This window comes from Ceratotherium simum, chromosome 5 (assembly GCF_057802395.1).
Source record: "Ceratotherium simum simum isolate JZ-2026a chromosome 5, ASM5780239v1, whole genome shotgun sequence".
Taxonomy (NCBI): Eukaryota; Metazoa; Chordata; class Mammalia; order Perissodactyla; family Rhinocerotidae; genus Ceratotherium; species Ceratotherium simum.
This window is the reverse complement of record NC_141904.1, coordinates 71,575,706-71,602,783: the sequence shown is the minus strand read 5'-3', so window position 1 is coordinate 71,602,783 and position 27,078 is coordinate 71,575,706. Positions and strand designations below refer to the sequence as shown.

Here is a 27,078-nt window from a genome sequence, read left to right as displayed (position 1 = left end):
AATTTAAATTTTATATTATGTTCCATTCACTCCTTTTTATTTGCTAAAGTGGATATTCTCCTGGCCTTCCATCTTCTGCATCTATATTAGAATTATTATACATTTTACTTTCAAAAAATATGGATTTTCCCTTCATTTTAAATTGATAAATAGATGCTTTAGGAAAAAAAGGCTTAGGTCCCTTTAGAACCAGGGAACTCTTGAAAACTCCTTGGTCTGAGGTGACGCTTTCTTAGCTAGGTGTTTTCCCTGACCTCACCCAACCAAATAATCAAGTTTAGAGAGAAGCCTGTTACGTAAACCTGCCCTTTCTATACACCACATACACACACCCTCTTCTGTAGTTTTCCTCATCCTTTATTCCTACTAACACGTTATAGAACTGAGCTCTTTGACGCTCTGGACTTTGCTTCACTTTTCTCCCTTGGGTTTATAATCTTTTCATTTATTTTTCTTTATTCTTTAAGAATTCCAGATTTGTGGTATAACTACCATGGAACCTTGAGACTTATTTGTAAAAGTTAAAGTCAAATCTTACAATGCAGAGAAAAGTAGAGGCAGAATTCCTACTTATAGTTCGTGTTTGGATTGGGAGAATCTAGGATTATGCCTCCAAATACAAAATGCACCTTTTGTTTAGAAGAATTTTAAGACAGCAGGAAAATTCACAAGTGGCAGAACTAAATTTAGAATGGTTGAATACTTCAGTAGAACTAAACTTGAGCTTACCATGGGGGTGGGGGTGTGGCAGAGAATTACAGCGAAAAGCGTAACTTGAGAGCAATGTAGTCATTCTTTCACTGTAAATAAAGCGTCGCAGATCAAGAATCTCAGAACTATAAAGAGACTGAGCAGTTATGTAGTCCTAGCTTCTTATTTTGAGAGAAGAGACTGAGGTAAAAAGGCAGATGCTTGTCCCAAATCACACAACTAATAATTGCTAAGAATCAGGTCTCTTAAATGACCATTTTCCTCTTTTTTTAATGTGTAGTATGTATAGATGGTTCATCACTATATATTCCAGGAAACCATCAGACCCTATCTCTACTTTTCTACTTTTGAAGGTATTAACAAGAAAAATATCACAAAAGTCACCTTAAAATGTTTCAAAACCAGTAGGATATTCATAATTTGAACTAACTGGGTAAAATGTCAAGTCAGAGTTAGTGAAATGATCATTTTAAACTACCTAGCAAAAATCAGTTTTGCTTTTTTCAAATTCATGGCATGAACAAAACCTGATTGCCTGACATTTCAGCCTATCATCCCTACCTATAAACCTCATAAAAAGCAGGATGTGAAAAATGCTAAATTATAATTGAGGAAGTTAAATGTATCCCTTGCATTCTTGTTCATGCTGGTATTTTTGAAGAAAATAGTTGACATTTAAGTGTCTCAGATCAGATTATATAACATTTTTTAAATTAGTGGGGTTTCAATTAAATAGATTTTCTTTGTTTCCCTTGGTGTCATTAAAAATTGAAATAAAGTCGTCTTCTGAACTATTGTTTATACTTTTAAAAATACATAGCAACCGTAGTTAATCTAATAATTCATACTTAAAGGGAAATTCTTCTTCTCCTTCATGCAAAATACTTGAAAAGATGTTTTTAAAATGTTTCGAGTAACTTCAGTGAATTTATATTTTATTTATTTTTTTAGACCAATCCGGTCATATCTGTTTTAATATAGTGCACAATGAAATACGCCATAATAGCAAAGATAGTAGCAAGGTATTTTAGATGAACTCCAAATAGTTGTACTTCACTTTCAGAAATTTTGTACAGTATGGACCGACATCAATCATAGTGTCAAAAGCAATGATTATGAAAGGAAATGTTTATTGGCAGAAATACTAAAGTGTCTTTTTAAGTTTTTCCAATTATGCCATTTTCTTAAAAGTGCCCTAATATTTCAGTTAGGCTGAATTACCTAAAATTACGTTAATTTTAAAAACCGAGTTCATTGAATCCTTCCCACTTTTATAATGTCTCAGTATTTTTATTTTCTGGTTTAATTTATTCCATAAACTTGGATGAATTCAAGTGATTTATGATAAAGCGTTAATGTTTTGCTCTTATATAAAAACTTGGATAGTATTAAGAAATATAGATCTATACATATGTGCAGGATTCTCCCTATAGAACACTTAAAATCCTTCTATAGTGCTTGGTATTTTATTACTTAGTGATTATATTGCTATTTTTTCTTTTTTCTTTTATTCTGGGTACCCTCTGTCAGGCTTAAGAAAGCCGTTTCTTTAACTTGTGTAATTCCATGCTAACAAAATTGGTTGACTTGAATTTCATTTTAAAATTGTATATCCTGATACATGTTTTTGTTTGCTTTCTTAACTAGTGAAAAAGGCCATAGATTTTAAATCTAGAGGATTTAAATTGTTTCCAGGGGAAGACAACAGCAACAGGTTTTCTATCTGTGAGTGTACTCCTTTTTTCTTACTTTTTTTTGTGTGTGTGTGTGAGGAAGATCAGTCCTGAGCTAACGTCCGTGCTAATCCTCCCCTTTTTTTGCTGAGGAAGACTGGCTCTGAGCTGACATCTATTGCCAATCCTCCTCCTTTTTTTTTTTTTTCCCCCAAAGCCCCAGTAGATAGTTGTATGTCATACTTGCACATCCTTCTAGTTGCTGTATGTGGGACGCGGCCTCAGCGTGGCCGGAGAAGCGGTGCGTCAGTGAGCGCCCGGGATCCGAACCCGGGCCGCCAGTAGCGGAGCGCGCACTTAACCGCTAAGCCACAGGGCCGGCCCTAAAATGTTCTTAAGAATTACCTGGTGATCTTGTTAAACTGTACATCCTAATTCAGTAGGATTGAATAGGGTCCAGGATGGAGCTTGATAGTCTGCTTTTTTAACGAACCCTCCAGTGATGCCACTGCTGCTAGTGCAACGTCACAATTTGTGTAGCAGGAAACAGCTTATTCAGATCAATCTTGTGTACAAAGAACAAGGAGGAGAATGGATCTGGAAAGGCGTATGGGCAATACAGAGCATAGACGAGTTATGATGAGTGCTCTGCTGTCTTCAGTAGCCACGAACCTAGCAGCATAATCCTGCATCAAATAGAACTCGCAGAGCTCATCAACACCTGTTTTAAACAGAATCCAGGCAATGATACCAAGGCTTCTAGTGACGAACTTGGATAAAATATAATAATCTGAAATCAGGGAGATGAGGTAATATTACTTATTAAAGTAGTAACTTTTTTTGGATTTTTTAATTTAAAATTATTCACTGTACTAATGAAGTTTGTGGTAGAATAATATATTGTACTGCCTTCAGTCTGATGATATTCATTAACTGTGGTCAGTATTATTTAAGCAGTTGCTTCTTTCCCAGTCAGTCTCGTATTAGAAGGCATTATAGTGTACATAAGTGATCTCTGATGTTGAGTGTAAAACAAATAACGTGACATAAAATTACTTTGTTTATTTTGAATAAGAGTTTTTTTAATAAACCTTCAGGTATATTTTTGTTGTTGAGATTCTTTGATAATTTTGCCTAATTTTCATGTTCTCTAAGGCATCCATCCTGGTGAAAACCAGGCCCATCCTAAAAAAAAAAAAAGTTTGGATGTTATCATTTTTCATGTTGTATTTTAGAGTGAAATTATCTTTGGTAAAATTAATTCATGAAAAGAGAAATTATAAACAAAACCAACAGAAAATCATTTCCATTAAAAGAATATGATATTTCAAAACTAAAACGGGCCTAAGAAAACAAATGAATTGAGTGGATCTTAATATTTAACTGTAGGATGAAAGATAAAGATAGTTCATTTGAAGCTGTCAGAAAGTGAGGATTAAAACTTACTTAAATTAAAGGCTGAGACAGTTTTAAAAGTATCTGTGAACCATACCAGTGGTAACTTTTCCCATATGGTGACTTTTATTATGCCAATTATAAGAATCCCTAAGAGAATATAAAAATTGCACATTTTTCGTATAATCCTGACATTTTACAGCATGCTATAACTGTAAGACCTCTCACGCCAAGCATCGCAAGCGCATCTGCTGCTGTCTACATGCTTGTTACAGATTCCTGAATTTGTTCCATTTCTGGGAGGGAAGAAAGTCCATATACAAATTTTAGAGTCTTGATCCAGTGATTAGTTGTGTGATTTTCAACCAGTTGTTTAGTCCATCCACTGTCTCTTAAATAAAAAGTAACAATTAATTCGGTGTAGAAGAGCTGTGAAAATTAACATATTGATTTTATAAAATATGATTTCTCATTTTCACACTCGCCACTCTGTTCAGTTCTCCAGGTAAAAAAAAATTACTCATTTCTTAGTCTGAAGTGGTTGAAAAATAATATTCCAAATTGAGACCTTGGAGCTTCAGAATCTTCTTTTGTACAAGTGAAAATGGGCCTGTTACAAGAATACTTCAAAATAAGCTGAATAGCTATACATATATTCATAGAAACTAATATGATTATGTAAAGGTGTTTCCATACTTTCCTACTGGATTTACTATTTTGGTCAAAGGATTTGGGGACTTGTCTATCTTTATATTAAAAAAATAAAATTTAAGTTGGAAATCCAGGACGATTTAATTGTATACCACCCCTACACAGTGAAAAAAAAAAACAACACAAAATAGTTGAAAAAGTTTGAATATACTGCACCACCAATTGGAATCGCTTCTGAAACTTAAAATTACAACTGGTAATAACAGTAATAAAAATGAGTGACATTTACCGAACTCTTGCTTTGTGCCGATTTCTGGAGTTTATTGTAGAATTTAAGCATAGTGGTACAGTAAGAAACTGTAAATTTTCTTTCAACTGAAAACGGGGCATCACATAATACCTTTAACTCAGTTACCCTTTGACTGTAACGTAGCCAACTCAGCTTGCTTTTTATCTGTTCCCCCCGGCCCCCCGCCCCCGCGGAGGCGCAGGTGCGCTGGGCGGGCGCTGCTGCCGTCGGGGGCGGCGCGGGGGGTCGGGTGGGGGCGCGGCGGGGCTGGAGGACGCGGCCCTCGGGGGCGGCGGCGGCTGCGCGCCCTCGCCTGGTCCTCCTGGCTGGCCGCGCCTCCCCGCGCGCTGCCGGCGGTGCTGACGCGTCGCGCTGCCCGCTGTCCAGCCGTGGTCGCGCAGGTGCGGCCGCCACACGTGTCCTGCCCGCCCTCGGTGAGTGCCCGCGGGCCGGGCCGGCGGCGGGGACGGGGCGGGAGGCACGTTCGCGGCTCGTGCAGGAGCCCCGCGCCCTCGGCCTGTTCTGGCGGAGTTGGGGCCCTGGCTCCGGGCAGCGGGACGGGGTAGGGGGGTGGCCGGCGGAGCGGCAGGTCGGCCGGAGCGGGGCGAGGGCAGCGGGCGGGAGGCGTGTTCCCGGCTCGTGCAGGAGCCCCGCGCCCTCGGCCTGTTCTGCCGGGAGTTGGGGCTCCCGGGCGGGGCGAGGGCGGCAGAGGGGTGGTGGCTTCTGTCCCCCTTGGCTAAGTTTAGTGGCCCCCCGCCCCGCAGCCCCAGTGCCCAGCTCCACCGGGCGTCGCAGGGACCGGGCCTCGCAGGGACCGGGCCTGTGCGGGCAGAGCCAGTAGTGCGCTCCCAGCCTCCAGCCGCCCTGAGTCAACTCTTGATCTACAAGGAGATAGGAGTAGGTGAATAAATGCACCCTCCTTCATTGTACAGTGTCTTCTCTTCTGAGGCATTTTACAGGTTTCATCAGAAATTTCTGTAGGGTCTAATACTGGTTATCCGTAGGGTCTAATACTGGTTATCCGTAGTGGTAGCCCATTGGATGACACATCCGGCCTTGTCTTTCCTGCGTTCCAGGCCTGTTGGACTCCCACCCGTTCCTCGCTTCTGCTCCCGGAGACCACATTACCAACTAAACCTCTCAGGCATAAGCCCTTGTCTCAGGCGTAGTTTCTGGGTAAGGGCGACACAGTCTGAGACGTGATTTCGTGGGTGTCCTCCTTTAGCACCCCTTTGGCCTTCAGTCTACATCAGGTAGCTCCAAGCAACCCTTGCTTGACCTTTGGCTTAGGATCATGTAATTAGATTATCCAATCTTGGGGAATATTCAGAAATTTACATCCCTGGAGAATGATCTTACGGGAAACTCAGGGATAGCAGACACCTCTGTTTCATTCCTCCCTGGCTCTACGTATGGCCGAAATCCCAAAAGAAATTCAGATTATTTCCCTAACTCCTGTGGGCATCGTTTGTGCTAATCTCCCGGAAGTGGTAAAATCACTGTGTTTCTAGGGAGTAGACATTGAAGTCAATTTCTTCAGAAGATTTATAGTGTTTTGGTTTGGCTTGGATTCCAGTTTATGTTTTTGGTGGTTCCCCCCCACCTTTTCTGTGGTTACGTATACACATAGGGGAAAATAGCGGTTGCTGAGATAATTTACTGTGGCTTACTACAGAGGTGAAAATGTCACACAGCTTCCCCCCACCCAGGAGTGCGTTGTGTACACATTTGTCACTGACTAACAGAATGTCATTACCAGGTAGAATGCTAACTGTTTGACCTGATGTATGGACTAAACAAATGTGATGTTGTTATACTAACAAATGTGTTGGTAATGATGTATATATACGCTGTCGGAAATTCATGACAATCCTGAGTTCTTGGACATGTAGGCTACTTTTCTATGTAAAGAGTTTTATCAGTTTATTAGGTAATCAACTGTCCATTCTTAGTAGGCCACATGATCTTTAAAATTTTATTAAATGCAGTGTCCGTATCCTAAAAATAATATGCAGAAAATGTGGAAAGAATGATGCATTTTGTATTCAGAAGGCTTTAGTCTTCAAGGATCAGGGGATTAAAAAGTGGGTGTAAGTATTGAAATCAACAGCATATATTATTAATAAGAAATCTTCATGTATTCATCCATGAAAAAAAATTGACTTACTATAAAGGTGCATAAATAATGGTATAATGGTATTTGTACTAAAATATATTCGTATATGCAAATAAACAGCTACAGTGGCTAATTGGAATATTTTCTCAGTGATATTCTATTATAATTTTACCTCAAAAATAACCCCAAATTGACAAAAAAATGACAGTTATAGCATACTAGATAAGACTTTGCCATCTAGCTGCTGTGAATTCAAATAAACTAGGGTGAATAATTTACATTCTCTGATCTCAGTTCCATCCTTTGTAAATTTCAAATAATAATAATTATGGCAGCTAACACTTACACAGCGCTTCTTATATGCTAGACAAGCTTTAAGTGTATCAATTCATTTGATCTTCTCAATCTCTAGGACATACTATATTATCATTACCCTCTTACAAATGAGGAAGTTGAGGCACAGAAATGCAGTGATTCACTGTAGGCAAATCGATACTAAACAATAGAGCTAGGATTTGGACTTCCGATCTATTTATTTACTATAGTAAATATTCACGTTAGATGAAGAATCAGAGTCCTCGATAATCACGCAGTCTGTGCGTAAATTACTTCACTTTGTCTTTTAGTTAATTTGTCATCAACACATTATAAAATAAAGGGTAAAAATACACCGTGAAGGTGGCTGGAGCTGGGAGAGGTGGTAATGTGAGAGGAGGCTGGAGAGACAGCGCCCAGGGGAGAGCCTGGGGTGCTGGGTCAGGTATGTGGGGCCGGGGGCATGAGTGGTGATGTTACTAATTGGAATTAGGCCTCCGGCTCTGTGCAGAGGGTGGGCTGGAGGCAGGAAAGGCTGGGAGGAGGAGGAGTCCCAGGTGGGTTTGGAGCCTGCCTTGGCAGGTACCTCTATGAGTGGGCTGTTCCTCTTGCCCTGGCTGGGCCACTCAGCACAGCAGCCGGGGCCGGGGGCAGTGACTCCCAGTGGCTTCCTGGAGGTCAGGCTGGACCACTGGGCTGGCCTGGGGATCTCCACCTTCCCTGAGTGTGGGTTGGGAGAGGACACTCCCATCCTCCCGCCCTGGCTCTCCTCCTGTCTCCTCCCTTCCAGGCCCTCATACCCTTGGCCTGTCCTTGGAGAGATGCTCTCCATTCTCCCCCCTACCCCCCATGTTCACTGAGATGCCCCGGGGCCTGGGGTGTTAGTGGCTTCAGTGAAGGGGCTTAGGGTCTCTGGGAAGGGTGATAGAACATTTGGCAGTCAAGAAGGCCCAAGCCCAGGCGTGGGAAGGATGTGCCAAGCCCAGAGCACTGGGTGAAGTTGTGGGGACAGGCTCTCCGTGGGGGTCAGGGCAGGGACCTGAAGGCCATGGTGGGGCCTGGCCTTGGGGCTGAGGAATGGGACATTGGGGGTCCTTGTGAGGCTGTAGCCACTGAAGGCCTTGGTGTGAGGCATTACCTTGGTGTCTTCCTTCTGGAGAGTCACAATTGGCCCTTGGCTCCGAGTTCCTGAGACAGGTGGCCCAGGGCTCTGTCAGCTGTGGCTAGGGATGCAAAGGGAAGCCCTGGGTCTGCTTCTGGGCTGACCCAGAGTCTGGTCCTGGCCTCCATGAGCCTCTCTGGCCCATCTGACCAAGAATGGTTTGCAGCTGTGCCTCAGTTTCCCTGACTACGCCCGGAGTGCGGGGCTGGTGGTGATGGGTCTTGGCAAAGGATGCAGCTGGCCGTCCTGAGTCTGGAGCCTCTCGCGCTGCGGGGAGGGAAGAAGAGGGGATACTGGTTGGGCCCAGGCCAGGCCGTGTATAAATCTTCCAGCAGCCAAACCCCTGGGAGTTTGAATCCAGCCCCGAGTGTGGCCGCAGGGCTGTGATGAGGTTACTAATTTGGCTGGCTTCCTGGTGCGGCTGCCCAGAACTGCCTAGAACAGAGGAGGGGTCTAAGTATCCCTTAATTACCAGTTTAGTTAAGTGTTGGCCCTGGCCCCAGGCAGAGGTCAGGCGGTGACAGCCCAGGGGGCCAGAGTCGCTGTGCTCGTGGGCTCCCGACGCATGGCTCCCTTGTCCAGACGCATGGCTCCCTTGTCCAGAGCCCTCCGGAGCAGGAGCCCCTTGGGCCTGGCTGGTCCTCTGCCTCCACCGGGAGCTCCTTCTCCCCTCTGCCGTGTGTCTCCACCTGCCTGCAGGGTCAGCTGTAAAGCCAGGTCCTCCTGGAAGCCTGCTTCCTTCCCCAGCGGGAGGGAGCCAGCCTGGCCGTCCTCAGTCGTTTGTGCACGGTGTGGAGTGTAGGGCGGTTGGCACCATGTTGGACTTGGTGCTGGGCTGCCTGGGTTCACGCCCTGCTGTCAGATCCTCTGGTCCTTTGCCTTCCTGCTTGCTTGTGTGTACCGTGGGGTAACCCCGCTGCCTCGTAGGGACACGTGAGGATTAGCTGATTGAGCACACAGGGTGGGCTCGGAGGCCATTCTGGTGGAGCAGGTACTTGGCCAGTGCGGGCTCGCAGCGGTGTGCCGGCCGCCCACCCCGCTGTCTCGTTTCCGAGGCCTCTTGAGGGCGGAGCTGGTCGGAAGTGTGTGCAGCCCTGCAGCACCCAGTGCAGGTGTCCAGGAGATGCTTGCTTGACAGAGTGGGATGGAAGACACCCCACGGCTGGCTGTCAGTGGCAGCTCCATACCCACGCTCTGGAGGATGTATGTGCCCAGTGCCGTGGCGAGGGGCTGATGGGCCAGTCCAGTCCCCTGCTTTCCGGTAAAGTCAGGCCTTGTGTCCCGAGCACTCGCCTTGCTGGCCGTTTGCCCCTCAGAGGCAGGGCCGGGGGGTTGGGCAGCACTGCTCAGTGGTGGCCGTGTGCTGAGCTGTCCTCGAGCTCAGCTCTCCACATGGACAGGCCCAGGAGGTGTGGGGGCTGTCATGTCCTCGTTTTCAGGATGAGGGTTTCAGGCTTGAGGAGCTTGAGTGATGTGCCTAAGGTGCCCTGGCTGGTGAGGGCCCAGAAGGCCAACAGAGGAACCAGTTGTGGCTCCTACCCCCAGGAGTTCCCAGATGTTGGTAGCCTCAGACAAGTGGGCCGGGGCCACCCTGCGGCGTGGTGAGTGCTCTCGGGGGTGTGTAGCCGAAGAGGCCCCTACGCTGACTGGGAGGATCGGGAGTGCTTCCCGGAGGAGGTGTGTTTAAACTGGGTTGGAGTGAGCCGGCAGCTGCGGAGGGGGAGTTTCAGGCCCAGGAACAGCCTGTCCAAGCCTAGAGGTTAGAGAGCTGGTGCGCTCCTGGAAATGACTTGGTTCCCAAGGCTAGGGGTGGAGAGCGTGGGGCAGTGTGGGGAGGGCCGGGAGCCCCCTGGGTGGGTGAGGAGGAGGGCAGGTGGTGGCTGGGCACCCCAGGAGACCCTCCTGCTTCCAGAATCACGGTGACTTCTGGGCGCTCAGCTGCGCCACCATGACCACCCATCGGGGTGTGGAGGGAAGGAACATGGTCTGTGTTTGCAGCTCGCCAGACTTGAAGCAGGGGAGTCTGACTCACCCTGAAAACCAGTGAAACCAGAGAATCCCGCTTGTTGAGAGGGCAGAAGGACCCCAGTAGGTGGAGACCAGAAGCTGCAGACTGGCATCCCACAGTGTGTGGGGGGTTTTTAGCGCACACGGTGTTTTTTTTTTTTCTTTTTAATTTCTTGCCAGTGCTTTACAAGCTAAATCTTTCACATAAAAATCTGGTTTTCTGGTTTCTCAAAAGTAGAAATAGCTAACATCTAGCAGCACTTTCTATGTGCCAGACACTATTCTAGGAGCTTCCTGACTAAAAACCCTAGGAGGTTTCATTGCCATTTGCATTTCACATATGGGGAAGGTGAGGCGCAGAGAGGCAGAGTGACATGCCTGGGTCACAGAGCTGAGTGTTTCAGAGTGACATTTAAGCCCTGGCTGCCAAGCTCCGGAGCCCATGTCCTTGGTCACTGGGACACACTGCCTGCTGGAAAAGCAGAAGGTCCCTCAGCCCCGGGCCCCCCTCCCGCCCTTGGTGACACTTGGCTCCAGGAGAGGAGGTGTTGCCCCATTAGTCCCTACCCAGCTGGCTTCATGCATCTATAGGACCCACCAGGCCCCCACGGGCATTGGAACTTGCCACCAGGTCTGAACCAAGCCTACCCAGGCAGGGTTGCCCTGGCCTTCCTTCTCTGCTGTGACCCCACTGGCCCTTCTGGTCCATTTTGAGAAACCGTTCTGGTTGGACAGTTTGTTAAGTACTACCTGAAATGTACCTCTTTGCCTCTCTTTCACCCTCCTGGAGCCTCAGAGCAAGCCCCTCCCTCGTTGACAAAGCCTTCCCATCTTCAAAGAGCTGTCTGGGCTCAGGTCTGGCCTCTCCCCTCCAGGCCCTCCCTGAAACACCAGATCCTCTCGAGGTGTTCACGGAGAGGCTGCCCTCAGAGAGGCTTCCCTGAGCCCCGGCTGCAGAGTCCGCTGATGGCACACGCTCCCGTCGCGCTCTCCGTGCAGAACCTGCTCTGTTCACACCCGTTCACTCCCGTCTCCCCTCGACCCAGGAGCAGTTCTCATCCTGTGTCGTAGATGCGGAACCGTGGCACTGACCCCAGATACTGCCCCCAGTCACCCGGCCCTCCGTCATGTTGTTCGAAGGCCCGTCTCTCCGTGGGAAGTCATCTCATAGATTTTACTGATCATTTGTCTGTGTGTTCATCTGCCTTTCTCACCCCTTCACCGTAATGTCTCCTCCGTGACTGTGATTGTCGTTCCAGTTGGTGATCCCCAGCTTTTGTAGACGTATTCGGGGACGGAAGGTAGCGTCTGGGAGCCTGCTGTGTGCCAGCCTGGCTCGGGGGTCAGCAGGAAGACACGGCGTCTCCTCACCAGACTCCACGGCGGTGTTCCCGCTGATAGGGAATTATTTCCAGGTCCCTAGGATAGTCTTGTAAGGCCACTGTCCATTGAGCGCTGAGGTTGTTTCCCAGCGTTCGGACTCTGGTATGGTTTGCTCAGTGGGGGGTGTGTGGCGGTCCCCACCCTCAGGTCGTTGTGCTCCTGTTAGAGGGGCCTCGCCGGGCCCCATATCTCCTCCAGGTTTGAAGGTGGTGGAGACTGCCCGCCTCGACTCCGTGAGTCTGGGACAGAGCCTGGATGAGGAGCCGCAATTTGGCGTCTGGTCCCAGCTGTGCCTCTTGGGGTGGCTCCAGAGAGTAAGTTCTCGTCTTCTCCCTGCAGGTCCTCGACCCGGCCGGAGGTGGCCAGCATTGAGCCGCTGGGCCCGGACGAGCAGCAGTGCTCCCAGGATGCAGTGGTGCAGGCCCGCCCGTCCCAGCCCGCCGCCTGATGAGCATCCTCTTCGCAGAGGCCATCAGTAAGGGCTTTGAGCACCGTGTGACCCCCAGCGGGACAAGAGATAGGAAATACCCCCTTGAGACCTCCGGCCACAGGCCGGCCCGGGGCCCGTGGCAGTGCTTTCTCTGTGTCTTGTTGGGTTGGAGGCCGCCCAGGCGGGGGGTCGGGGCCCCAAGCAAGCAGCACCCTCCCTGGTCCCTCCTGCCAGCACTTTGTGCTGGTTTCCTTCTCCTGGAGGCTGGCTTTCACGTCTAAATTACTATTTATCACCCAAAACACTCTTTAATGGGTAGCCAGTCAAAATGAAGAGGGTTGTTGCAATCCTTTCACTTCCCCACGTTAATTTGCCATATTGTTTGTAAAATGCCCTGGAAACAGTGAAGAAAATTTCCTATCATGCTTTTCCCCAGGAACGTGATATGAAAAGTTTTTCATTTCGATGTGGATGAAAGTTCCACATTTCATTGTGGAATTACTTTTAATGGCTGAATACTAGTCTTCACAGGAGGTTGTCCTCGAAGGCTTCTCTTACATGGGCATCTAGATTGTTTTCAGATGTTTGTTTCAGTGTTTCATGGGAAAATAAATGTTTTTATACAGAGAAGAATTTGGGTTTTTTTAGGTTATGTCCTGCCAAGGAAGGGTCCCAGTTTTACTGGGTCCCAGCATATGAATATTTTTCAGGCTTTTGATAAATGGGGCTGCAGTGCTCTCTAACAAAATCCCATTAACAGTGCACAAGTAGTTTTATGTGGGGTCTGGAGAGTGGTCAGAGTGATTTTGTGTCACATGCTGTTACTTTCACACTAGAGAATCCTCCAGATAATGTATCCATTTATGTATCTTACTTATGGAGCGAGTGAAAGCTCTGGGCGCATGCCCTTTTGTTCTGTAGTGTGGTTGGTAGTCTTGTGTGGAAACTCCAGTGAGAACAAGCTCCGGCTGTAGTTCCTGATCTCGGTGTCGGGACAGGCTTCAGAACAGTGTTACCTGCTCGGATGCTAACTCGTCACACTGGAGCCCTCGTCGTTTAACTCAGTGGTTACACCCGGAAGAAAGCTAGATTTTCCGGGAGGAGTGTTTTGCGCACAGCTGTAAATGCTGCTGCTCACGTCGGAAAAGTACAAGATGGGCAGTGAGCTTGCCTCCGAAGCCCCTGCTTTCCGGAAGTCCGGCTAACCTGCAGAAGGGCCGTGCGTGACCAGCGGCTTGGCTCCCGGGTTAATTGGGCTCTTCCCGCCCCGTTTTGGTGGTTTTGTGGATCACTCTAGTCTTTGCCAAAACGTTAAGACCGCCTGGCCTGTGAGGCCCTGGAGGTGGGGTGGCGGTCGGGGGCCGCCCTCTGTGCTGACTCCTCCATTCCCATCCCTCCAGCCACCGGCCAGGTCCTGCGGTGTGATGCCATCGTGACCTCATCCATGGCATTCAGATCGTCTCCACCACCCTCGAACTCTGCCTGGAGGACTCTCCGCTGGAGCTGAAGGTCCGGGCTCTGGACTCTGAAGGTGGGATGTCCACCTGGTGGTCTCTGTTTCTCTCTCCCCTCGTGTCCGGCCCTGCTGTTCTCCACGGAGGGCTGCGTCAGCCGGGAAGGTGCAGTTGGTATGGGGGGAGACGTGGACCAGGTCGAGACCCCCTCTGAGGTGGACCCCTGGCCCTTCGTGGCAGCGAGGCCGTGGCCACTTCTCATGTGCACTGGCCTCTGTGGCAGGGCCTGTGTGTCGCGAGGAGCGTTGGCAGCCCCTGGAGGCCAGCTCCGTGCCTGTGGCCAGTGCTCTGCGTGGTCAAGCACGTCTTTGGGAAGCCAACATCTGGGTGTCTGGGCAGTGACAGGACGCTGGGAGGGGCTCAGTGGGTCACACGCTGTAACAGTGAGAGGCGATTTCCTTGCTCGCCGTTGAGGGCTGGCGTTGGCTCCCGGACCCCGACTGCAGCGTCGGGTCGGGGGGACATGTCTGGGTCCCTTGCACCATCCTCACTTCTCCACCAGAGTCGAATGTCGGCTTGTTGAGGCTGGAATTCTTCTTAAAGGACTTGTTCTGGTGGTAGGCAGTATCCTGGCTGTAGCCTGACGTCTTGGTACCAGAACAAAGGGAAAGTGTGTAGGTTAAGATTCTTGTTGAAGAAAGTAAGTCAGGCAAAAGACGTCTTTCAGACGAAGGGTCTTCCGCAACTTCGAGTCCATACCTTGTCTTTGAAATCTTCCCTGACCACTCTGGGCCCACCCCACTTTTTAAACAAAATTTCTGGATCACGGTTTCTTAGCCTAGGTAGTATTGACATTTGGGGCCAGATAATTCTCTGTGGTAGAAGGCTGCCAGTACGGTACGGGATGTTTAGCAGCATCCCTGGCCTCTACCCACTAGATGCCAGTGTAACTCCCCAAGTCGTGGCACATGCCCCTCGGGGGCAAAATCACTGTTGTGGAGCATCTGTCGGATCCTTTCTTCCTCTGTGTATTCGTTCATCAGAGAAGCTACCTGACTCTCGGAACCATTTTCTGATCTGTGAAATTGAGACAGTGATGCTTACCTGGCGGTTGTGAGGATTTGGTCATAAGTGTGTAGAGGCTTTTGTGCTGCGTGGCGCATGGTGGGTGCACAGAAAGCCAGGTCGCCTTTGAGCACTTTCTACCTCCTGTGCGTTCTGCCGGGTCCTGGGGGTGCTGCAGGGGAAGGAAGGGCCTGGCCTCTGCCCCCAGAATCTCAGGCCGTGGGGAGGTCCACTGCACGTGACTCAGTAGATGCCGTTTGTAATCCAATGGGATGCAAAATGTGAAGGGACCGCAGAGTTGGGGGGAGTCAGCCCAACTCTGGAGGTGAGGGAGCTGGAGAGGTGAGCAGGGCCAGACCCCTCGGGCCTCGTGGGCTGTGGGCGGACTTTGGGTTTTGTTGTCTGAGGGCAGAGTGTTATAAGAGTGGCTGGAGAGGGGGTGTGATGTCAGGAAGACGGCAGAATAGGAGGTCCCAGCCCTCGTCCCCCACGGAAACACCAATCTGACAACTATCTACAGACAAAAATACCTTTGTGAGAAGTCTAGCGTCCAGGTGGGAGGTTCCGGCACCCCAGTGGACCTCAGAATCCAAGATCGGTGGCACTTAAAAGGGTAGGAAGAGAGCTTCACTTGGCTCACATCAGCCCTCCCCCAGGCTGACAAAACTGAGAGCTGAGAGAGCTCCCCCAGCCTACTTCTTTCACAGGAGAGAGAGCAAGTGAGAGTTCAGCTCTCCAGCCTTTTGAGGTGATGTCCAAAAGGCCTGCTTGTCTTGATGCACCCAGACTACTGAGGGCATCAGCGTGGCTGGATCGTCCGGGAGCAGCTAAGAACAAAGAAAAGTAGAGAGTCATAGCAACCAGCGCCTGTGCCCTCAAAACCACAGTGCCCCACAGGTGGTGCCCCACAGACTCCCACAGATGGCTCACGCATCACAGCAGCCAGCAAGGATCTCAGCAACCAACTTGACTCTGCAGGATTGGGAGAAGGCCACAGCCCTGAGACTGTTCCTTCAGGAGGGAGGGATAGAAGTGGAACTTGTGCCCGTTGTCCTGGCATCTCAGTGCACCGCCTTAGGGAAAAGGGATGGGTGACCCTTGGCACTTGAAATGGCTCTGTCAAGTGGGATAGGGGGCAGGCATCAAATCCTAAGACATACCTTTTGGGAGGGAGGGAAATGGAGCTCGCACCCAGTGCCCCAGCATATCGGGGCGCTGACCTAGGGAAAAGGAATGAGCAGCTCTCAGCACCTGACAGCTGTGTGGGATCGCGAGAAGGCACACAATCCCAAGACTACCCCACCCCCCGGAGGGAGTGAGAGGAGTGGAGTGGGCGCGTCTGTAGAAAAGCTTTGAGAGATCCCTGGAATCTCTAACCAGGGCGTCTGGTGAAGGTCTTTCCCTCCTGAAGCCAATCCATAGAGACTGGAAGAAGTCACTACTTCTCTGGATGTGCAGACACCAACCCAGGCTACAAGGATCACCAAGAATCAGGGAAACGTGACACCACCAAAGCAACAAAATAAAGCTCTAGTAACCGACCCCAAAGAAATGGAGATCTACAGGTTGCCTGACAGGAGATTCAAAACAGTCATCTTCAAGAAGCTCAGTGAGCTACAAGAGGACACAGACAGACAACTGAACAGACACCTTCTGGAGCTAAAGAACACAATGACTGAACTGAAAAATTCAGTAGAGAGCTTCAGCATCAGACTTGAACAGGCAGAAGAAGGATCAGTGAAGTCAAGGACAGGTTATTTGAAATTATCTGGTCAGAGGAACAAAAGGAAAAAAGAATGAAGAAAGACTGTAAGACTTCTGGGACACATAAAGAAAACCAATATAAAGTAATGGATGTTCCAGAAGGAGAAGAGAAAGAGAAAGGGGCCGAAAGCGTACTTAAAGAAATAATAGCTGAAAACTTTGCAAATCTGGGGGAGAGAAATGGATGTCCCGGGTCATGAAGCCCAAAAGACCCCAAAGAAGTTGAACTTAAAAAGGGTCCACACCAAGACACGTTAATTAAATTGTCAAAAGTCAAAGACAAAGCATTTTGAAAACAGCAAGAGAAGAGTGATTGATCACATACAAGGGAACCCCGTAAGATGATCAGCATGTTTTTCAAGAGAAACCTTGAAGGTCAGGAGAGTGTAGGGTGATATATTTAAGGTGCTGAAGGAAAAAACCTGCCAACCCAGGATACTATACCTGGCAAAGGAGAGAGAGCGACTTCCCCAGCGAAACAACAGCTGAGGGGGTTTGTCACCACTAGACCTGTCTCACCAGAAGTGCTTTAAGTTGAAATGAAAGGATAGTAAACAGCAGCACAAAAGCACCTGAAAGTATAAATCTTACTGGTGAAGGTAAATATGTAGACCAACACAAAACAACGTAATACTGTAGTGGTGGTGCATAAATCACTTTTAATCCTGGTATAAAAGTTAAAAGACAAAAGTATTAAGAATAACTATAATGACAAAAACCTGTTTTTGTGGATGCACACTATAAAAGATGTGAGTTGTGACGTCAGTAACGTAAGATGTGTGGCCATGACCAGATGCCTTCCCGGGTGAATTCTACCAGGCATTTAAAGAAGAACTAAATACCAATGCTTCTTCAACTCTTCAGAAAAACAGAAGGAACACTTCTGCACTCATCTGTGAGGCCAGCCTTACCCTGACACCAAAGTCAGACAAAAAAGTAAAAAAAGTGCTACCGAGTAAGTGATCCAGCAGTCCCACTTCTGGGTTTATACCCCATGGAATTGGAATCAGCATCTCAAAGAGATATCTACACTCCCATGTTCATTGCAGCATTATTCGCCAGAGCCAAGACGTGGGAGCAACGTAAATGTGTATCAGTGTGACGAATGGATAAAGAAAAGGTGGTATGCACACACAATAGAATATTATTTGGCCTTGAAAAAGAAGGAAATCGTGCCATTTGCAACAACTTGGATGAATCTGGAGGACATTATGCTGAGTGAAATAAGCCAGACATAGAAGGACAAATACTACATCATACCACTTACGTGAGCCATCTAAAATAGTCAAACTCTTAGAACAAGAGAGTAGAATGGTTGCCAGGGGCTGAGGAAAGGGGAAATGGAGAGGTATTAGTCCAAGGGTATAGAGTCTCAGTTACTCAGGATGAGCAAGTCGTAGAGATCTGCTGTGCAGCAGAGTGCCTCTGGTTAATAATGCTTGGTTGTGTGCTTAAAACTTTGCTCAGAGGGTAAACCTGATGTTAAGTGTTTTTATGGCACGCACGCACAAAATAATAAAAAGGGTGGACGACACTTTTGGGGGTGATGGATATGTTTATGGCGTAGATTGTGGTGATGGTTTCACAGAGGTATATACACTTATCCCCAAAGTCATCAAATTGTATGTGTTAAATACGTACAGCTTTTGTATGTCAATTACACCTCGGTAATGTGGTTTGAAAGAGTAAGAGTGGGTGGAGAGGAGACTGACTTGGTCTAGAAAGCTGCTGGAGGCCTTCTCGACCAGGCAGCTGGGACACTTTTACAACCCATGTTAAGTGAGCAAAGCTGGCATAGAATGATACAAAGTGTCATTTTGACTGTAGAAACACATGGATAGAATACAAAGCCCAGAAGTAAACATGCAAAAATACCACAGTGATTACCTCCAGGTGGTGGGATTACAGATGATTTTTACTCGTTTTTCTTAAGCTCGCCTGTATTTTTTTCACACAAGACAAACAATAGAGGTGATTTCAGAATCTGAATTTGTGCCAATCGCAGTGATTAGTTGCAGACGACAGAATCCACTCTTCCTGGTTTGAGCAGACGGGAATTTATTTATGGGCGTTAGGACTAAGATTCCAGGACTACCAGGGGACGGAGCTTGGATGCCCCATGGCCAGGGACAACAGTAACAGTCACCTGGACAGTCACTAACCACCCCCAAGACTGTTGCCATGGAAACCCCCTGCCTGTGATGCTCAGGCCCGGACACTGGAGCTCGCTGCTGTGGGAGAACCAGACCCCTCTGTTCACTGCCAGCCAGGAGCCCCATCGTCCACCACCTTGGGTCGCTCACTTCCACCTTTTAAATCTTGGGCAGGCGTCTGTCCAGAGGAGCTGAGGCCACTGGCAGAACCCTGGCTGCCAAGGAGTCGGAAATGTAGATTTCGACTCCCGTGAGACTCACATGCAGCCAAGCATAGAAGGAGGGGGTTGGCACACGTGTTGAATGAGTCAGCCCGCAGGGTCCAGCAAAGAAGTGAAATAGGAGTGACAAAAATGATCACTTGTCCCGTTGACCTTCCGGAGGCCACGTGAAGGCTGAGTTATCCACTGGGTTATATGATAAGGACAGCAGGAGGCTCTCTCTTAGTCCAGGGAGCACCGGCTGTTGGAGTCCCTCGCCGCCTCAGTGCACACTGGCCTGACTGCCAGCTGCCAGCACTCCTCTGCCTGGGGACTCGCCTTACTGCTGGAGGCTCCTTGGCCGCCTGTGTGACAGGCTGAAGTGTGGAGACTTGCTGTCCCCCAGGAGCACCTGCAGCCGCACCCGTCGGGTGGGAGAGCTCTGAGGGGCGTGCTCTGCCCCGGCTGCCAGGGCTCCCTGGTGGATCGAGCTTCTGTTGCCCACAGGGGTGTGTGTCCAGAGCAGGGGCCCCCGCGATGATGGGCAGCTTGATAGTAGCCGTTACCAGCCGCCTTCTCTTCCTTCTCTCAATTCCCGACCCTCCTGCCTTCACCTCCCAGATAAACTCCTTGCTCCAGAATCCTCCTCTCCACGTCTGCATCGGGCGCTGTACAAGCTGAGGCGCCCGTGGCCTGAGCGTGTGCAAGTGTAAAGCCGTGTCCTGGCTCTGAAGACCTGCTGGGCACGGTCCCCTGGGCCGTGAGTTCACAGGTGTGAGGCTGCTTCTGTGACCTCACATCTGTTCACCGCAGTCTGGAAAGTCATCCTTCCTGGTTCTCATCCTCGTGGGCAGGAAACCAGAGGGCCCCAGGACACTCTCAGCTGCCCGATGCCCCACCCCTGCTGCCACTAGGACCACGTGTACACACAGGCATCATCCGCCCCAGGGTTCTGCCCGGCCCCTCTCCGCCTCTTCTCCCCACATCAGTCAGGACTCCTTCTGCCCTGGGACCAGCGACGATACTCTGTGGAGTTCAACGGCACCCTCTGAATGTGCCATGCCTGGTTTAAGTGGGACTCTGCTGTGTGTTGCTGTTAGGGTGTGAGCTTGGAGGCAGCTTTGTCATGGGTTCACACAGCAGACACTCCCCTGGAGCCTGCTCTGCTCAGTGTACGAGGACGCTGGCTCCGGGCCTGGGGATGCGTCATCTCCTGTGACATCAGCTGCCCTCCTTGCACTGTAGGTCTGCCCTGGAGCAGTCGCCCAGCAGCCTAGCGGCAGGGAGCTCGTGTTCTCGAATTACACCTTCAGGCAGGAGGTGGGAGAAGCAGCTTTACCATCATCTAGTCTGGTGCCAGGCCTGTGCCTCGTCTCCTTACAGCATTCTTGGGGGCTAATGGTTGCTATCATTCCCAATCCACAGATGAGGAAACCGAGGCTCCTACAGGTTGAGTGACTTGAGGTCGCTTGGGCCTGGGGCTGGGGCTGGGGCTGGGACCGGGAAGGTCTGACTCAGGGTCTGTGCTTGTTCCCTGGCATGTTGTGGCCTCTCAGACACGGGACACCCCAGAAGGATGGGGCTCCTGGTTTTCTGCATTGCTGCCCCTCAGCCATTTCACAAGGAGCCCCTGTGTTGTCTTCCCACTGGGGACCCTACAGTGAACCTAACAAATCCCTTGTCCTCCTGGGGGTTTCCTCCTAACGAGGAAGAGAGAGACAGCAAAGAGACATCAGTAACAAGGCGTCAGGTGGCCCTGAGGGAAGGCTGTCACGCAGGTGATGGCGGACAGGCTTTGAGGAGGAGTCTGTCTATTGCTGGGTAACAAACGACCCCCACCCTTGGCAGCCCACAGCAGCAAATGTTTATTGTGTTGGTCCCTGGGCGTCAGGAACCCAGGAGCAGGGTGGCTGGGTGGTTCTGACTCAGGGCTCTCGTGAGGTCACGGTCAGGATACCGGCTGGGGCCCCATTGTCCCAGGGAATGGGAAATCTACCTGTCAGCTCACGTGTGTGGCTGGTGGCAGGAGGCATCAGGTCCTCTCCACGTGAGCCTCTCCACAGGGCCGCTCACAGGCAGGGCAGCTGGCTTCCCAGGGGGAGAGACGGAGATGGAGATGGAGACTGAGGTACATACACGCGCACGCACGCAGACACTCACACGCATGTGCACAAGCGCCCCTGCCTGCTTTCCTTCCGCATGGCTGTGATGAAATGGGAAAGAAATCAAGGAACAAGCACCTCCTCCCGCTGCTCCCGGGCTGCCCTTCCTCACCGCCGGTGGCTTGCTGTCCTTCAGGCTGCCTGAGGATGTCCTTGGAGAGTCGTCCAGCTGACAGAGGGCTGTCTGCACCTTGTCCCTGTCCCCTGGGGCAAGGGGACAGCACAACTTTCTGCAGGCCATTCGGGTCTTCCGTCACTTGCCAGCGCAGGGGGCAGTGTGGCGGGCACCGATGCCTGCTCGGAATTGCTGGACAGGGAGTCCCCTGTCCTTCTAGAACAAGGGGTTTACATTGAGGTAGCTGGAACGCACATTGCTGGGAACTACCTGCTCTGGGTCTTGCTTGCTGCTGGCGAGAGTGCGGGGCAGACTGGGCGCTGCCAGGGGATGCCGGGTGGTCCCCCTGGGACAGCGGGCCTGGGTGTTCGAGGAGCAAAGTGGGGGCTCTCTCCCCTTTTTTAAAAATGATAATCCATCACTTTCTTGAACAAGTGCTCATTTTTTCCATTTTAATGTTGTAACATACACACAGAAGACACACAAACTATATATGCATACATATGTATATTTGTGTGTATACAGTTTAAAGATTCACGTGGTATAGACATCTGTATTCACCACTCAAGTCAGTAAATGGGACATTTCCAGCAGCCCAGAAGCACTCAAGTCCCTCCTGACAACAGCCCCTCTCCCCGGGGGACCGGTGCCCTGACTTTTGTGACGGTCATGTCCTTGCTCGGCATCCCAGTCTCACTCCCTGGTGGGCACCTCTCAGCTGAGGTGTTCCATTTTGCCTGTTTTTCTCCATTCACATGGATTGTGATGCGTGCCCTCTCTGGGGACCGGCTGCCTGGGCGACCTGCTCGGCTGCTGGGGGTAGTGAGGGTGCAGGCATTCCCGTGGCTGTTTAGTGTCCCTTGTGTGGATGGGCCACGTTCATCCATTCTCCGGTTGAGACCCACTGGTCCCATTCGCACTCAGGGCTCCAGGAGCACACTGCCCGGGCCGTGTCCCATGCTTCACTGGCGTTTATGACTAGGAGCGGAACTTCTGGGTCAAAAGGTGCCCTTACCTTCCTGGGCAGTGCCGCTGTCTCTTCTACAGGGGAGCACTTGTGTGTGCCAGGTCCTGTGTTGAGCTCAGGCTGGGCAGCGTCCCCCCAGGCATCTCAGCTGCAGACTGGCCTGTGCTGTGGCGGAGGGGCAGGCTGCTTGCAGAGGGATGAACAGGGAGGGAGGCCTGGCTGAGTGTGTGGAGGGCGGTCAGAGATGCCCCCCTGCGTCAGAGAGACAGTTGCTGAGATGACCTATGGTCAGACGTTAAGCACATGGAGCGTTCCAGGCAGGAGGAGTGTGTGCAGAGGCTTTGAGGCAGGGGTGACCCGTCAGCTCAGCTGCCACAAGAAAGTGCCAGAGACTGGGTGGCATGAGCAACAGAAGTTCATTTTCCCACAGTTCTGGAGGCTGCAAGTCCCAGGTCAGCATCTGGCAGGGTGGGTTCCTGGTGGGACCCCTCTTCCTGGCTGGCGCTTTCTCCCCATGCCCTCACATGGCAGAGAGAGAGCTCTGGGGTCTCTTCCTCTTGTGAGGGCACTAGTCCTGCCGAGTCAGGGCCCCACCCTTATGGCCTCATTTAGCCTTTAGCACCTCCTCACAGGCCACATCTCCTGATACAGCCACCTTGGGGGTTAGGGCTTCCACATATGAATTTGGGGGCCACAACCATTCAGTCTGTAACAGGGGGTGAGGGGAATTTGAAGAACCGGAGCGTGTGTGGAGCAAGGGGGTAGGTGGTGTTTTAGTTATCTGTTGCTGTGTAACAAACCACCCCTAAACTTAGTGGTTTAAATTAGATTCATCATTTATTTACTCAAGATTTCACAGTCTGGGCAGGGTCCAGTGGGGACAGCTCCTCTCTGCCCTATGTGATGTCAGCTGAGGCCTTGCTCACAATGGCTGGCGAGGTGGTGCTGGTTTGACAGCCAGCTGTCAGGGGCTGATGGCTGGGGGCCTTGGTCCTCCTCCCCGTGGCTCCATGGGCTTCCTCAGAGCATGGTGGCTGGTTTCTAAGAGTGAGAAAGCACAAGTTGCCAGTCCTTTTGAAGGTTGGGCCTGAGCCTGGCAGGAGTGTCATTTCTGCCATCGTAGAAGTCACAGAGTCTGAGTACAGCTACTGGCCATTCATATCACAGATCTCTCTTTTTTTTTTTAATAAAAATGAGATATATTTAAGGTGTACAGCGTGTTTTGGTATATAGATACATAGGGAAATGGTTGCTACAATAAAGCTAATTAACATGTCCGTCTCTTTACATAATTGTCTTTTTTTCCCATGGTGCAAGCACCTGAGATCTATTCTTAGCAAATTTCCAGTATATGAAATGGCACTGTTAACTCCAGTCATCGTGCTGCGCATTAGATCTCTGGACTTATTTATCCTCCCTCACGGCAGCCGTGTGCTCTTTGACCGATCTCTCCCCATTTCCCGCCACCTGGCCCCTGCTGACCACACAGACCGTGTCTTCTCTCGGCCACGTGCTGCAGGAACCGCGCCCCCTTTTGTGTTGGGCATCACCTCCTAGGCTATATAGCTCCTTGGCCTTGAAGCACATATTGGCCGGCTCTTGCCCCAAGCCAGCACAACCCCAGATGGTTAGACACGGGGCGGGAGCACACCAAAGCCGAGAAAGTCAGGGCTAGCTGGAAGAAAAAAGAAAAGTGGACCATTCACCCGGCTCAACGGAGAAACTTCCCTTGTCCCCCTCTTCCATAACAAACTCTCCTAAAAATAGTGGGCAGGGAGCTGCATTTGATGACCAGAAAGGCAGTGTCTGGATTTCATTAGCTTGGCTCACTGAGGTATTGATGGATGCCAAGAGCTAGTGGTCTTTGCTAAGTGGGAAGAAAATGAACCCTGAGTGTCCCCCCTGTACCCTACCCCTAACCCCAGGGGTCCCTGCTGGGTGAGGTTATTTTTCTTTAGACTCAAGTGATCCTAGCTGCTACCTTTCTGGTTGGCTGTTTCAGCCTCCCCGAGCAGCAGGGAACTGTTTTTACCGGAGAAACCTGTTTGTGAATTCGTGTGCACTATTTTCCCCGAGGTGAGACATTTGCAAGATCGGATGTATTCATTTTCCACAAATGAAAATGTTACCAAACTGGAAGTGGGTTTACCCACCCGTCGCGCAGCAAGCCGATCTCTGACATGGGGTGTAGTGGAAGAAAGTAGGAATTTTATTGCAAAGCGCTGAGCAAGGAGAACAGGCAGCCAATGCTGTAATCCCAAACTCCCTGAAAAGCTACACACGAGGGTTTTTATTTGGGGATTTAGGTAGGGGAGGGGGAGCATCCATGTGTCCTTGGGGGCTGAAGTTTGAAGAGTCCTCTGCCCAGGCACGACTGTCTTTCATGTTTCTTCATGGGGCGCGTTTGCAGATTTGAGAGGGTTCTATGTGTTGCACGTGGCGGAGTTTTAGTCTGTGACGTCTAAACTTTACAATCAGTCATTTTAGCTTCTCAGTGCACCTGCGCGATGTTTAGTCTGAACCTATTGCCAAACCGCGTAAACAGTCACACCGCCAGGCACTAGAGCCTGAGCAGAAACTCTAGCCAGAATCTACTTCCATCTAAGGAAGGCAAAGTGCACTCTGGTTGTTCTGGTTCAAGGAACAGCTTTGTTGTTTGCCTAGGACAGTTCACACAGAAAGGAGGTGTCAGCAAGGGGCAGCATTGGCCATTCGGCCAGTTGCAGAGGATGGGACAATGGGACACTGGCAGATCAACCTCAGAGAGGCCAGCAGGACTCCGACCTGACAGCAAAGTCCCTTCTCTCGGCTCCCCTGGGCAGCTCTGGGTATGTGGGGAATTCTCTACATGGCTGCTCAAGAGAGAGGAGTCCCCAGAGAACCAGGGAAGTTGACATGAAATGTCAGCATTAGCTCTGCATAGCAGAAAATCGGCTAAGCAACACCTCGGCTCACCCCTTCCTGCCTTTTCCTCCCTGCTTGTCCCCACAAGTCCAACAGGACCCCCTACCACAGTTGTGAGCCAGCCTTTCTTCTTTCTGGGTTTCTTGGGAGAATGAGGCATTTGCTCAAGTGTGGAACCATCTGGATGTGTGGAAAGTTAGGAATAGAAAGACTGAGAGGAAGAACCATTACATTAGTCCTTGTGGTTTTCCATCAGCCGTATACCTGCACTGAGTGCCAAGTAACGACCAGGTCACAGGAAGTCCTCCGCGTTCATGCCTCCTGAATGAGAAAGAAATATACCCAACAAGGCACTCCAAGGGACTCCAACAGAGAAGAATGCCCCATGTAAAGGCCCTTCCCCACACTGGCTCCCCTTTGTGTACCACAAACCAGTTCCGAAGTGTTTATAAGGCAGATCTCTGAACTGCTGGTTCCAGCTGGTAGCCAAAGGATGGCTCCATTTCCCTGTGTCTCTTCCCACTTGGATTCTTCGTTGAATAGAAACCTTTCATCCCTTGGGAATCCATTTCTCTCCTGCCCCTTGGCCTGGTGACCTCAGAGAAAAGATTCCCAAGTCTAATTCCCAAGCTTACAATTCCCTCCAATTGTGCGCTCTGTCTGGGGTTCAAAAGGCGCTTCAAGGTGAGAAATCGTTAGCACTGAAAACAAGGAAAGGCAAGAATTTTTCATAGAATCCCACCGCTCAGAGCAGCTCTTTAAGAAGAATGGGGTTGTCTTTTCGTTTTGTTGATGGTTTCCTTTGCTGTGCAGAAGCTTTGTGGAGAGAAGGGAACTCTCATACACTGCTGGTGGGAGTGCAAACTGGTGCAGCCACTATGGAAAACAGTATGGAGATTCCTCAAAAAATCAACGATAGAACTACCATATGATCCAGCTATTCCACTGTTGGGTATTTATCCAAAGAACTTGAAAACACCAATTTGCAAAGGTACATGCACCCCTGTGTTCATTGCAGCCTTATTCACGATAGCCAAGACTTGGAAGCAACCTAAGTGCCCATCAAGGGACGAATGGATAAAGAAGCTGTGGTATATATACACAATGGAATACTACTCAGCCATAAGAAACGACGAAATCCAGCCATTTGTGACAACATGGATGGACATTGAGGGTATAATGCAAAGTGAAATAAGTCAGAGGGAGAAGGTCAAATACCGTATGATTTCCTTCATTAAGTAGTAGATAATAACAACAATAAACAAACACATAGGGACAGAGATTGGATTGGTGGTTACCAGAGGGGAAGGGGAGGGAGGAGGGTGAAAGGGATAATTCGGTACATGTGTGTGGTGATGGGTTGTAATTAGTATTTTGGTGGTGAACATGATGTAGTCCATGCAGAAATAGAAGTACAATGATGTACACCTGAAATTTTTACAATGTTATAAACCAATGTTACTGCAATAAACAAAAAATTAAAGTCAAAAAAAAAAAAAAAAAAAAAAAAAAAAAAAAGACATCGGAAATTATAATTGCCAAAAAAAAAAAAAAAAAAAAAAAAAGAAGAATGGGGAATAAAGGGAGAGAGGGGGAGTGGAGTAGGAAGCACAATTGTTCTCAATTTTATCCGGGAAAGGTCTTTAGCGGCAGCTGGGCCCAGAGGCCCAGGAAACTAGACCAGAAATGAATTGTCTTTGGTCAGTTGTAAATGAACATCTTGCTGGTTCATTCCTAAAATAGACTGAACATTGGTTACATATAAAGACAAAAGGCTTGACCTCAGGGTAAGTTGAAGGTTAAGAAAAGAAAACATTCTGTGAAGCAAAAAAAAAAAAAAAAAAAAAAAAAAATGCCCGTTATCAACAAACTGATCAATACAGCTTTCAGTAATGGTGATGGACAAGTAGGTAAACACCACTGCCCCTTGTACAATTGGTTATATTGAAGACTACTAACTAGGTTACTACATTTCCCCCACACTCACTGTACAGTTAGGTTTCTGGTATCTGTTTTTTACATTGATCTATCTACTAGGTGCAAAGATTTGGTGAGTGGCATTGGCTATAATTTAATTATAGCCTTTTTAAAAATTACAGTTTCACATTTTAACAGTTACTTTCCAGCATTTAAGCAAATACAGCAATATATAGTGGACTAAC

General features: G+C 49.3%; 1 long non-coding RNA gene across 5 annotated transcripts in view; it reads left to right on the top strand.

Annotated features, from left to right (window-relative positions):
• LOC147917074 (uncharacterized) overlaps positions 1–27,078 on the top strand; it is a 68,276-nt gene that overhangs the window by 27,390 nt on the left and 13,808 nt on the right. For 3 of the 5 annotated variants that reach the window (XR_015552244.1, XR_015552242.1, XR_015552241.1), the window contains exons 2-3: positions 12,042–12,177; positions 13,533–25,715. This is a non-coding gene — a long non-coding RNA (uncharacterized LOC147917074). Of the gene's footprint in view, positions 1–5,113; positions 5,154–12,041; positions 12,178–13,532; positions 25,716–27,078 lie in introns of those variants that run through there. The other 2 variants (XR_015552245.1, XR_015552243.1) reach the window with 2 other exon arrangements.